A 13,695-nucleotide genomic window follows, 5' to 3' on the forward strand; every position below is an offset into this window, starting at 1 on the left:
TGAAGTGGTTTCCACTTGAAAAACTTGTTGTTTTAAGTCGCGCTTTAAATTTTGATCCATTGTAAAGAATGGCAGCAGGTGTGGTGTTAGTTTAGGGGATCTCTAAATCCATTTGGTGGATGTCCGGATGGTAGGCTCTGGAAGGATTCTTGCTTCCCAGGCCAGCAGTTGAGATCATCTCCTTGGTGGGATTCAGTGTAAGGACCTCACTCATGTAACAAGATATCTGAAGGTGTTACAGATGAATGAAAGAAATAGCTTCACAGCTCTGCCATTATTCTTGGAAATATGCGTTATGCACAGTTCTGTTCTTTCACAGAAACTTGCTCCAGGGTACAAACTTTCACTAAAAATATCTTCTCGCCTTGACATGTACGCAGTCTCCAGGTTTACTGTTTGTGTTGGTGTGAGGTGTCGTAACTCTTGCAGATATCCAGTGCTGTCTTTTTTTTCGTCTTTGAACTTTCGAATTCTTGGTTAAAAGTCAATCATTTCACAATGTATTGCGTAAGATGCTTCAGGTAATGTAACATCATTATTCAGTACTGTGAGAATATTGCCCAGAGAACACCCCCATTCCTTTGTTACCTGCCTCTTGCGTCAAGCTGCAATGCAAATACAGCCTTGAGATATTGAGGAGAGTCAACAAATTTAGCTATGGCTTTTTTGTTGTTTTTGTCTGATTGCAATACCAGACATAACCTATGGACAGGTGTGTGGCTATTTCTGGAAAAATAATAGCCGTTTTTCTTCCTGTCTTTATTGAGAACCTCTTTAGTTACGATTTTACTATTTTGGTGGAAACTAGTCAACTCGGAAAACCCTTTTTACCTGCATAGATTTGTCGTTAATGTGCAGGTAACTGGTGTTTTCCTACTGTCCAGCTGTCTTCCTGACAGTGCAGCTCCTGGGAGAAAATTAAATAGTTTTTTTCCCAGGAGCTGCCGGCTTTCAGGTATAGAGGCCGAGGCTGGATCGGCTACAGTCACTATTTACTATACTGTGAGTGGCGTCTGTAAGCACACCCTGGCAGTTTGATTGACAGCTTGCTCTTCAGTGTGTTTGTGCAGAGCGAGCGGTCACTGGGGCATGCTTACAGCTGCTAGTCACAGAGCTGTGAGCTGTAGCCACTATTTATACACTTAAATAGCGAGTTTCGAAGTGGCGGGTTCCATTTAAACCCTATTGTCTTATTTGGCTAAATATCATTTTATAACATGAAATTTGTCCTTTTCCCAAATGCTGGGGACATATGTTTGCCCGCGTATGCTTATTTCTCTAATTTATAAAAACCTTTTTGAGCGTTAAAGTAAAAAAAATATACACCAGATCAAAAATAGCCTTATAAAAAAAGCATAAATAAAATATAGCATGGCATTGGCAATTTCCTGAGGTTCAGAAATATTGAGTGATAATTTTGCTTCTATATAGCTGATTGGTACTTGAGACCATGCTGAAACTATCCTGCTGTGAGAGGGATGGAGAGAGCTGCTTCATTCACATGTTGGATAAGAGAGCACATGTAGTGAAGCATTTTTAATAAAAAAAAAAAAAAAAAAAAAAAGGTCATTAATTTATTTTACTCACTTAGTCATGGCCAAAAGTGTTGGCACCCCTGAAATTGTTCCGGAAAATGAAGTATTTGTCCCAGAAAATTATTGAAATTCCACATGTTTTGTTATACATGTTTATTTCCTTTGTGCGTATTAGAAAAACACAAAAAAAAAAAAACAGAAAAAAGGCAAATTGGAGATAATTTCACACTAGACTGGACAAAATTGTTGGCACCCTCAACTTTATATTTAGTTGCACACCCTTTGGAATAAATAATTGCAATCAGTCGTTTCCTATAACCATCAACAGGCTTCTTACACCTCTCAACTGGTATTTTGGACCACTCTTCTTTTGCAAACTGCAACTTTTTTAAGATCTCTCCACAGGTGTTCAATGGGATTTAGATCCGAACCCATTGCAAGTCACTTCAGGACTCTCCAGCGCTTTGTTTCCATCCATTTCTGGATGCTTCTTGAAGTATGTTTGGGATCATAGTCCTGCTGGAAGACCCATGACCTAGGACGCAAACCCAGCTTTCTGACACTGAGTACTACATTGCGTCACAAAATACTCTTGGTGATCTTCAGATTTTATGATGCCTTGCACACAGTCAAGGCACCCAGCACCAGAGGCAGTAAAACACCCCAAAACATCTTTGAACCTCCCCCATATTTGACTGCAGGTATTGTTATTTTCTTTGTGGGTCTCATTCCGTTTTCGGTAAACAGCAGAATGATGTGCTTTACCATATACCATATAGCTCTATCTTGGTCTCATCTGTCCACAAGACGCTTTCCCAGAAGGATTTTGGCTTCCTCTTGTACATTTTGGCACACTGCAGTCTAGCTTTTTTATGTCTCTGTGTCATCAGTGGGTTCCTCCTGGGTCTCCTGCCATAGCGTTTCATTTCATTCAAATGTCGACGAATAGTTTGAGATGACACGGGTGCACCCTGATCCTGCAGAAACTTGATTGGGGCTGCTCATCCACCATCTGGACTATCCTGCATTGCATCCTTTCATCAATTTTTCTCTGCCGTCCATGTCTAGGGAGATTAGCTACAGTGCCATGGGTTGTAAACTTCTTGATTATGTTGTGCACTGTGGACAAAGGAACATCAAGATCTCTGGAGATGAACTTGTAACTTTGAGATTGTTGATATTTTTCAACAATTTTGGTTCTCAAGACCTCAGACAGTTCTCTTCTCCTTTTTCTGTTCTCCATGCGTGGAACACACAGATACACAATAAAAAAAATGGAGTCAACTTCCCCTTTTTATCTGGTTTCAGGTGTGATTTTCATATTGCCCACACCTGTTACTTGCCACAGGTGAGTTTGAACGAACATCACATGCTTGAAACAAAGTTGTTTGCACACAATTTTGGAAAGGTGCCATCAATTTTATCCAACCCATTTTTGGGATTTCGTGTGAAATTATTTATTATTACTGATTTATACAATACGTGTTTAACCATGCAGCATGCAGGGGAAATACAGTGCCAAGGAACACAGTAATTGCCTATAAATGGTGACAATTCTTAATTTTTAACCCTCATTAGAAAATTATAACTAGAATATTCAACAAAACATAAGAGCCACCATAAGTCATGGGATGTGTAGGTGGAGAGGGTGTTGAATCAATCCAACCAGCCTTGAGGAAGTTGTGGGCATAGGTAAGTGTTCTGCAAATACCAGTACAATTATTGAGGAACAGACAAAATACTTGCATAGGTGGAAAGATTTCTTGATTAGTAAGAACCAAATTACGAAAGGAGAACCATGAAGTGGAGAAACATCACCTGATTCTAGCAGCAGGAAAGGAAAACCACAGAATATCTGCAAATCAGTGGGAACCGAGAAAGACAAATACTCAAATAAGTAATTGCTACTATTCATATGACAAATATTAAACATCTGGAACATAAGAAGAACTGATGTCCGATGGATCAAAATTAAAAACACATTATATATCATCATTTGGCTATCATTGTGGAATACAGTCAAAATCCTGAAACCCTATATGTGCATTAGATGTGATAGCATTTGTAATGCCCTGTCTCCCAAATCGGTTAACCGGGCGGGACAATTAAGGCATTCATTTCACGATCATTTCTTTACTAATTAGGTCTGCGGTATAATTCCTTCGCCATTCCATAGCTTTAAATACTTCAACTTGTGGAGGTAGAGTTTGTGGACAACTTTTTATGTAACTATAACGTGTTTAAACTTTTCCAACAATTATTGACCACGTACAGTTATGGCTGAAAGTGTTGGAATCCTTGAAATTCTTCCAGAAAATGAAGTATTTCTCCAGAAAATTTTTGAAATTACACTTTTATTTCCATTTGCGTAAATTGGAACAGCACAAAAAAACAAACAAACAGAAAAAAAGGCAAATTGGACATAATTTCACACAAAACCCCCAAAATGGGCTGGACAAAATTGTTGGCACCTTTTCAAAAATGGGAGTAAACACCTTTGTCTCAAGCATGTGATGCTTATTCAAATCACCTGTGGCAAGTAACAGGTGTGGGCAATATGAAAATCACACCTGAAACCCGATAAAAAGGGGAGAAGTTGACTCAATCTCTACATTTTGTGTCTGAGTGCACCACACTAAACATGGAGAACAGAAATGGGAAAAGAGAACTGTCTGGGGACTTGAGAACCAAAATTGTAGAACAATATCAACAATCTGAAGGCTACAAGTCTATCTTCAGAGATCTTGATGTTCCTTTGTCCATGGTGCGCAACATAATAAAGACGTTTACAACCCATGGCAGTGTAGCCAATCTCCCTAGACATGGACGGCAGACAAAAATTGATGAAAGGTTGAAACGAAGGATAGTCCGGATGGTGGATAAACAACCCCAAACAAGTTCCAGAGAGTTTCAAGTTGTGCTGGAGGGTCAGTGTCAGAGTGAACTATCCATCTCCATTTAAATTAAATGCTATGGCAGGAGACCCAGGAGGACCCCACTGCTGACACAGAGACGCAAAAAAAGCCAGACTGGAGTTTGCCAAAATGTACGTAAGCCAAAATCCTTCTGGGAAATCATCTTGTGGACAGATGAGACCAAGAGCTTTTTGGTAAAGCTAATCATTCTACTTTTTACCGAAAATAAAATGAGGCCTACAAAGAAAAGAACAAAGTACCTACAGTCAAATATGGTGGAGGCTCAAAGATGTTTTGGGGCTGTTTTGTTGCCTTTCGCACTGGGTGCCTTCACTATATGCAAGGCATCATGAAATCTGAAGATTACCACATGATTTTGGGTTCGCAATGTAGTGGCCAGTGTCAGAAAGTTGGGATTGCGTCCTAGGTCATGGGTCTTCCAACAGGACAGTGACCCCAAACTTACTTCAAGAAGCCCCCCGAAATGAATGGAAACAAAGCGCTAGGACAGTGACCCCAGACGTACTTCAAGAAGCCCCCCAGAAATGAATGGAAACAAAGCGCTGGAGAGTTCTGAAGTGGCAGCAATGAGTCCGGATCTAAATCCCATTGAACACCTGTGGAGGGATCTTAAAATTGTTGTTGGGAGAAGCCTCCCTTTTGCACTTTGCAAAAGAAAAGTCATCCAAAATTCCAGTTCAGAGGCGTAAGAAGCTTGCTGATGGTTATAGGAAGCGATTGATTGCAGTTATTTATTCCAAAGGGTGTGCAACCAAATATTAAGTTGAGAGTGCCAACAATTTTGTCTAGTCCATTTTTGGGGTTTTGTGTGAAATTCTGTCCAATTTGCCTTTTTTTTTCTCATATTTTTGTGTTGTTCCAATACACACAAAGGAAATAAACATGTGGATAACAAAACACGTGTAATTGCAATAATTTTCTGGAACAATTTCAAAGGTGCCAACACTTTTGGCCATGACTGTATATGATCGCTGATGATGGTGGTCACCATCACTGTAGCCACAGGAATAGTCACTGGACTATAGATTATATACTCTCAATGGAAGTTTAGTGGAGGTTTAATGACTGATACCCGCACAGGTTCCCCAGTATGAAAGTGGGTTTTCTAAATATTTTGAGATGATGAAAACTCTGAGCTTATGTTTTGCTGGGGGCGACATTGTGTCCTGTCATTCATACATTGTAAGTAATATAACTTCACCGTCCCATTGCAGAGCAGAGAACTTTCCCACTGATATGTGACAAGGACGTAGAATCCACCACGGCAATGGTCAGGTCCCTGCGGGGGCGACTATGAGAATAGTTCCTCGGTTATGTTTTAACACTTCACCTCCCTGCAGGGTAAATACGAGAGTCAGTTTTCAGCTTCGTTTTCAGCTTCGTTTTCAGAATTCTCTTTTTTTTCCGGATGCTGAAATGCTATAAACACACACCAAGCATAATACACGATGGAGGCAGCGCCAGAAGGGTTCACAAATCATTGCACATCCACATGTGACTGCGCTCTTGTGACTTACTATTGACTATGGCTTGCTGGGCCCCATGAAGCGGCCGGTTATCTATTCTACTTATGTCAGCAACCAAGAATTTCCTTCCTAAGCAAAATGAACTTCTTGTATAAGAGGATTCTGACATCCAGGGAAAGGACGTGCCGCTGTACAAATAACCACCTGACCTGATCTTCCTCCTTTTTACGTCATTTGCTTCGCTATGGAAACATATTCCATTAGTGCGTTCATTAATTTACAGCAACCTAGTAACAGAAGACAGAAGTCCAGAGGGTCACCAAAAGACTGAACCTATTTATTAATCCGTTTTGTTATGGACCAATAAAACACTGGGCCCTTATAGACTGAGCCCTGCACACAACACCGAGTCATCATAGACACGGTGGCCAGAAGACTGAGCCAATGGTTTCCTTTTTTCCCCAAACCCAGACTCCTCCATCAGACACCAGATAGAGAAGTGTGATCCATCACTGCACAGAACACTTTTCCTCCAGAGTCCAGTGGTGGTGGCTTTACACCACTCCATCTGACGCTCGGCATTGTGCTTGGTGATGTACGGCTGAATTTAGCTGCTCGGCCATGAAGCTCCCAGCGGGGGCGCAGTGTTTGTGCTGATGTTATACCAGAGGAGGTCTGGAGTTATGGAGTCAGTAGAACATTGGTGACTTTTCTGCCCTCTGCTCCTCAGCACTTGGCCCCACACTCTATGACATTTTGGGGTCTCCACTTCGTGGCTGAGTTTCTGCGGTTCCTTCCACTTCTCGATAATATCACTCACAGGTGATGGGGGAAGATTTAGGAGGAAGAAATGTCATGAACAGACTTGTTACTCCGGTGGCTCCTATTACGGGACCGCGCTGGTATCAGTGAGCTCTGCACCACTGGCCGTTCTGTCAAATGTTGGTTACTGCAGAGAACGTGGTGAAGGGCTGGTTGTTATCCATCCAGGGGCGAAGGGCAGGATGTTATCCACTCTTCAACATTGAAATTGCAAACCCGAGAAAGAAAAGCCATGGAATGATGGAAATCACAGGATAAATAGACGTGCTAATGATGAAAACAATATTTCAAAACATCTCGATTTATTCCGTCTGGAGTATGAGCGCCACGTGTAGAAATCCCAGCACTGACAGCCTCGACTGCTATCAATGAGGTTATTAATGGTTTTCTGAGAAATGTCCTACCTGTGAATGCACTTAGGCAAATCAAGATCCACTGCTGGCAGCTCTTAACGCAATTTCAAACAGGATGGGTGACAAGTCCAGAGACTCTGCAAGCTATGGTAGCATGAGCACCATGTGGCCAGCCGTAGTGTTGAAAAATGGTTCCTGGGACACTTTGGAGAAATGGTCGCACCACTGGTTCCACGAACAAACCAATGTTACTCCGAGCTGTTAGTGCACCTGGAATGAAGACTAGAAGGGTCCAGCTACCCAAAATTATGCCACTTCACACCATAATTGCAGGAATAGGACCGTGTTCCCTAGTGAGGGTCTCTTCTTGGCAGTTCCCACTTATAATGCCTCAACTACACTGCAAAAAAATTTCAAAAATGGTGAAGGAACATGACAAAGAGAACAAGGTGATGATTGTCTACAAATATATTAGAGATCTATCTGATCAATAGTATTTGGGATTTGCTAGAGAAACAAGTCTGATCCCCAGAGGCTGCACCGAGCAGCTTACCAGACTTACAGGATCTGCTAATAACGTCTTAGTGCCAAATACAGGAATCTTCAGAGATCTAGTGTAGTCCATGCCTCTAAGGTCTGATGGAAATTACAGTTACTGGGCCAGTTTAGATACAACAAAATAGAGGGAAGCAATGTAAAAAGAGAATGTAACACCTATCTGTTTAATTAAAACCAGGTGCTGTAGACTGAAGCTTATTTTATTCTGTTTTCTGTACATGACAGCTGTCAGCAGTGGTGTAACTAGAGTCTGATGGGCCCCAGTGCAAGATTTGGACCTGGGCCCCCCCCATCCTGAATAAATTTTATATATATAAGTATGTATATATGTATGTCCCTCATCCTAGTATATGCAGTATGTCCCCCATCCTGGTATATGTCCCCCGTTCTGCCGCTGTTCTTTAATGTATAGAAAAAAAATAAGCCATTATACTCACCAGGGGCGTACATAGAAGTCATGGGGCTCCATAGCAGAAGTATAATGCACTCCCCATAGTCCTCCATATGGTATAATGCATCCCATAGTCCTCCATATAATATACAGGTGCTTCTCACTAAGTTAGAATATCATCAAAAAGTTAATTTATTTCCGTTCTTCAATACAAAAAGTGAAACTCCTATATTATATAAAGTCATTACACACAGAGGGATCTATTATATAAAGTCATTACACACAGAGTGATCTATTATATAAAGTCATTACACACAGAGGGATCTATTATATAAAGTCATTACACACAGAGGGATCTATTATATAAAGTCATTACACACAGAGTGATCTATTATATAAAGTCATTACACACAGAGGGATCTATTATATAAAGTCATTACACACAGAGTGATCTATTATATGGAGTCATTACACACAGAGGGATCTATTATATAGAGTCATTACACACAGAAGGATCTATTATATAGAGTCATTACACACAGAGGGATCTATTATATAAAGTCATTACACACAGAGTGATCTATTATATAAAGTCATTACACACAGAGTGATCTATTATATAGAGTCATTACACACAGAGGGATCTATTATATAGAGTCATTACACACAGAGTGATCTATTATATGGAGTCATTACACACAGAGTGATCTATTATATGGAGTCATTACACACAGAGGGATCTATAATATGGAGTCATTACACACAGAGGGATCTATTATATGGAGTCATTACACACAGAGGGATCTATTATATGGAGTCATTACATACAGAGGGATCTATTATATGGAGTCATTACACACAGAGGGATCTATTATATGGAGTCATTACACACAGAGGGATCTATTATATGGAGTCATTACACACAGAGGGATCTATTATATGGAGTCATTACACACAGAGGGATCTATTATATAGAGTCATTACACACAGAGGGATCTATTATATAGAGTCATTACACACAGAGGGATCTATTATATAGAGGCATTACACACAGAGGGATCTATTATATGGAGGCATTACACACAGAGTGATCTATTATATAGAGTCATTACACACAGAGGGATCTATTATATAGAGTCATTACACACAGAGGGATCTATTATATGGAGGCATTACACACAGAGTGATCTATTTCACGTGTTTATTTCTGTTAATGTTGATGATTATGGCTTACAGCCAATGAAAACACAAATCATTATCTCAGTAAATGGCCAATCGTGTATTGTCGCATACGGACCCTATGTGTTTGTGCGCCGCAGTATACTTTAACTGGATGTGCGCACATCCAGTTGAAGTTTCTGCTGGCGTCGGCGGGCCCCTGACCCGCCGGGCTCCTGACCCGCCGAGTCTGGTCACAGGTGTTAACTTATCAGTCATTATACAGGAGGAGGTGAGCTGTGATATCACTTGTGAATGGTGGATCCTGTGTTATCTACTGTATATAGAGGTGTTATCAGTCATTGTACAGGAGGAGGAGAAGGTGAGCTGTGATATCACCTATTGTGAATGGCATTCCTGTGAATCACTAACCTAATATTTAGTTGTATAACCAGAGTTTTTAGAACTGCTTCACATCTATGTTGCATAGAGTCAACCAACTTCTGCCACCTGTCAACTGTTATTCCAGCTCAGGATGATTTGACTACATCTCACAATTTTTTTGCCATTTGTTGCCTTTGTCTCAGAAACAGCATTTTTGATGTCACTCCACAAGTGTTCTATCAGATTAAGGTCTGGGGATTTTGTGGGACTGGAACCAAGATTTGGCTCGTTTACTGGTGTGTTTAGGGTTGTTGTCTTGTTGAAACACCCGTTTCAAGGGCATATCCTCTTCAGCATAAGGCAACATGACCTATTCAAGTATGTTAATATATGCAAACTGGTCCATGATCCCTGGTATGCGGTAAATAGGTCCGGCACCATAGTAAGAGAAACATGCCCATATCATGATGCTTCACCATCATGCTTCACGGTCTTCAGAGTGTACTGTGGCTTGAATGCAGAGTTTGGAGGACATCTGATGAACTGTCTGCAGCCCTTGGACCCAAAAAGAACAATTTTACTTTAATCAGTCCACAAAATGTTTCTCCATTTATCTTTAGGCCAGGTATTGTGTTCTTCGGCAAATTGTATCCGCTTCAGTACATGTCTTTTTTTTAACAGTGGGACTTTGCGGGGACTTCTTGCTAAGAGATTAGCTTCACACAGGTGTCTTCTAACTGTCACAGTCCTCACAGGTGACTTGAGACTGTTTTTGATCATCCTGGAGTTGATCATTGGCTGAGCCTTTGCCATTCTGGCTATTCTTCGATCCATTTGAATGGTAGTCTTCCGTTTTCTTCCATGTCTCTCTGGTTTTGCTTTCTATTTTAAATCATTGGAGATCATTTTAGCTGAACAGCCGATCATTGTCTGCACTTCTTTATAAGTTTTACCCTCTCCAATCAACTTTTTAATCAAAGTACGTTCTACTGAACAATGTCTTGAACGACCTATATTTCTCAGGCTTTCAAGGAGAAATGCATGTACAACATGTGCTGGCTTCACCCTTAAATAAGGGCCACCTGATTCACACCTGTTTCTTCACAGAATGATTGACCTCACTAATTGATCTCCACACTGCTATTATTTTGAACACACCCCCGTACAATTAATTATTCAAATACACAGACTCAAAAACCTGCAGATCATGAATGCTAAGTCTTTTGGTTTTCTTAGAATCTACTGCACCAACTTGTAAATTGTTTGACAAGTGGTAATATAGTTTATACCAAAAACAGTGATTAATCTGGTTAGTCATATTGGACTGCTATTATTTTGAACACCACATCATCATTTTCAGGCTCAATGGCCAGAGTGAAAACTGCAAAAAAAACAATCACTAAAATTTCTTAAAAAGTTATGTTTAACATAAAATCATGGTTTCAGTGACATGTTATTTTCTGAGTACATATTCTCTTTGAGGGACAATTTTGCTTTTTGTCATTGGGCTACACGGATTGTGAGGTCACCTTTTGCAATGTATGATGACATCACACTTTATTGGTTGGCGATTAATTAGCATTTTGTCAATAATGTATCATCATTATTTCATTACACCCCCGTAGTGACAATTTATTTAACAAGGGATGTAACTATAGGGGATGCAGAGGTAGCAGTGGAGTCCGGACTTTGTTGTCTGAGGGGTCAATGCTTCTCTGCTATTTTGGAAGACAAGATTATAAAATACTTGGCATATAGGAGCGCTCTTATAGATTTCACACCTGGCTTCAAGTTTTGTCCATGTTTTCGCGGCACTTCTGTCCTTTTATGTTGCAGGATGATGATTCTCCACTATGGGGGCCCCGTGCAACTGCAACTCCTATTCTTACCTACTCTGCAAACCCTGGGAAACAGTATGGGTTTTTCATAACAGAAACTTTGTGGGCAACTTCACACTCCTTCCCTCTGTAACATGTAGGCAGAGGCTGACAAATACACATGCCCTGACAGTGTATAACTTTATACTATCCCCTGCCCTGCAAAGTTGCTGAATCAAATGTGAAGTTGGAATCCACAGATCTGTGAATCATAATGGTGAAAATGACTGGAGGTTGGTATTAATATTGGTATTAAGCTCCTTTAAGTGACCTCAGTTCATAAGTCACTTTCCCTAAAATATCTGGAACTAAATAGTTATATTAAACAGGACCTGTCACTAGGTCAAAAGAGGACATTTTTTTTCTTAATTCACGCTGGTCTCCTGAGTAGTGATGAGCGAGCATGCTCGTTACTCAAGATTTACGAGCATGCTCGTTTTTTTCCGAGCATCTTCGGCGTGCTAGGATGTTATGTTTGAGTCACTCCGTGTGCATGATTTGTGACTGTTTGACAGCTTTAATACATATGAGGAATGCCTGTTTGTTAGGCATTCCTCACATGTATTAAAGCTGTCAAACAGTCGCAAATCATGCACACACAGTGAAACAAACATAACATTCAAGCACACTGCAAATACTCGGCGAGCACCCGAGCATGCTCGCTGAAAGGGTTAACAGAACACGCTCGCTCATCACTACTCTTAAGTATTGCGCCAGGGCAAAAATGTCCAGTTTTTGCTCTTATTTTTATTCTCATTGCTCCCCTGAGTATTCCATTTTTTTCCTTTTCTAAGTCCGCCATATGATTCCAGAGATGTGGACCTTTTTATTCGATGCTAACTTTTATGGTCTTTTCGAAGAGGCGTGGCTCATAGAGTAATTATGCAAATGTGGAACCCCAGGGGTCTGGTTACCACAGTAATAGCAATATTACGTCTGTGAGCAGGTGGGAGGTCTCCTGGTCAGGAATCCTAAGCATGCCACACCTCCTGCCCAGTCCTGGGAGGGGAAGAACTTCCCCTATATGAACTGGGGCTGAGGTGGGGTTAGAAAAGAACACAGACAGAGACAGAGACACAGTCTGGTCTGGTGTGGATCAGTTACAGGGAAAATAAGAACAGGAGCTCTGTGGGAGCAGTGATAAAAGGAGTCCGGGACTGGAAGCTGTAGAGCTCGTCCGGACTGAAGAGATCTCACCGGACACGGAGTCCGAGGCTGTGGGGACTGTTCCATACCCAGCAGCAGAAACCGACCGGCAGGGGATTTCAGGTCCTCTGGCCAAGAAACCCGAAGGCACGGTCACACGCAAGGGACCAGCACCGCCGTCGTGGAGCGGAGGCTACCAGAAGGCCCCGAGTCACCGGCCATACGGGTGAGCACCACACGGTACACTCAGGGACGTGGGCTACTTTTACCCGCTTCTAGCAAGGTAGCCAAGAAGAGTACAGTTAGTTGGGGAGGCCTACAACTCCGCCTGGCCAGGGGAGATCCTGTCTGCTCACGGACTGACCAGACCCCGACCGCTAGCCAGTACTCCCGGGAGGGTCTGTCTTTGTCACCAGTAAAGACCCTGAACTACACCGCACCGTCTCTGAGTGGTTCCTGGTGCCTGCGTGCAATTCTACCATCCCCATCATCCACGTCTGCTGCCCTGAGGCCATACCCCTCCCGTTTGGGGGTTATACTACCCACGCTGCACAACTGTACCACCGGCCTCAGCGGTCTGCCCTCCAGCGGCGGTTTCGTAACCACATTCAACGGGTGGCGTAGTCGAACAATATCATATCTGCCACTAAAAACATCGCCACTTAGTTTGACACCCTGGGCACGGACCGGGTCACCGCCACGAGGACTACCACCCCCAACAGATCCGGCTCTGGGTATTCCCCAAACATGGCCCAGGGGGAGCGTCACAAAGCAGCCTAATGACACGCCCCCAGAGCATCCTGTCAGCACCATAAACGCCATAAAAATCTGCACTAAATAAAAAGGCCCATATCTCTGGAACCATATGACGGATTTAGAGGAGGAAAAAAATTGAATACTAAGGGGAGTAACGGGAATAAAATAAGAGCAAAAACTGGACATTTTTGCTCTAGTGACTGGTCCCCTTTAAGTCCCATCATTTTCTACCTTTTAGCTTATATTCTCATAGACTTCTTTGATTTAGATTGTTTTTGGGGAAGGGGAAGGTTATCCATTTTCTGTATATTGA

At 41.7% G+C, this 13,695-nt stretch overlaps 1 long non-coding RNA gene across 1 annotated transcript in view; it reads right to left on the reverse strand.

Moving 5' to 3' along the window:
- LOC141266033 (uncharacterized) overlaps positions 1-13,695 on the reverse strand; it is a 76,264-nt gene that overhangs the window by 10,489 nt on the left and 52,080 nt on the right. Inside the window, exon 3 of the long non-coding RNA XR_012320185.1 lies at positions 8,108-8,224. This is a non-coding gene — a long non-coding RNA (uncharacterized lncRNA). The remainder of the gene's footprint in view (positions 1-8,107; positions 8,225-13,695) is intronic.

The sequence above is a fragment of the Phyllobates terribilis genome, unplaced genomic scaffold (genome assembly GCF_046119375.1).
Source record: "Phyllobates terribilis strain yellow unplaced genomic scaffold, ASM4611937v1 Scaffold_4__5_contigs__length_816908805, whole genome shotgun sequence".
Lineage (NCBI taxonomy): Eukaryota > Metazoa > Chordata > Amphibia > Anura > Dendrobatidae > Phyllobates > Phyllobates terribilis.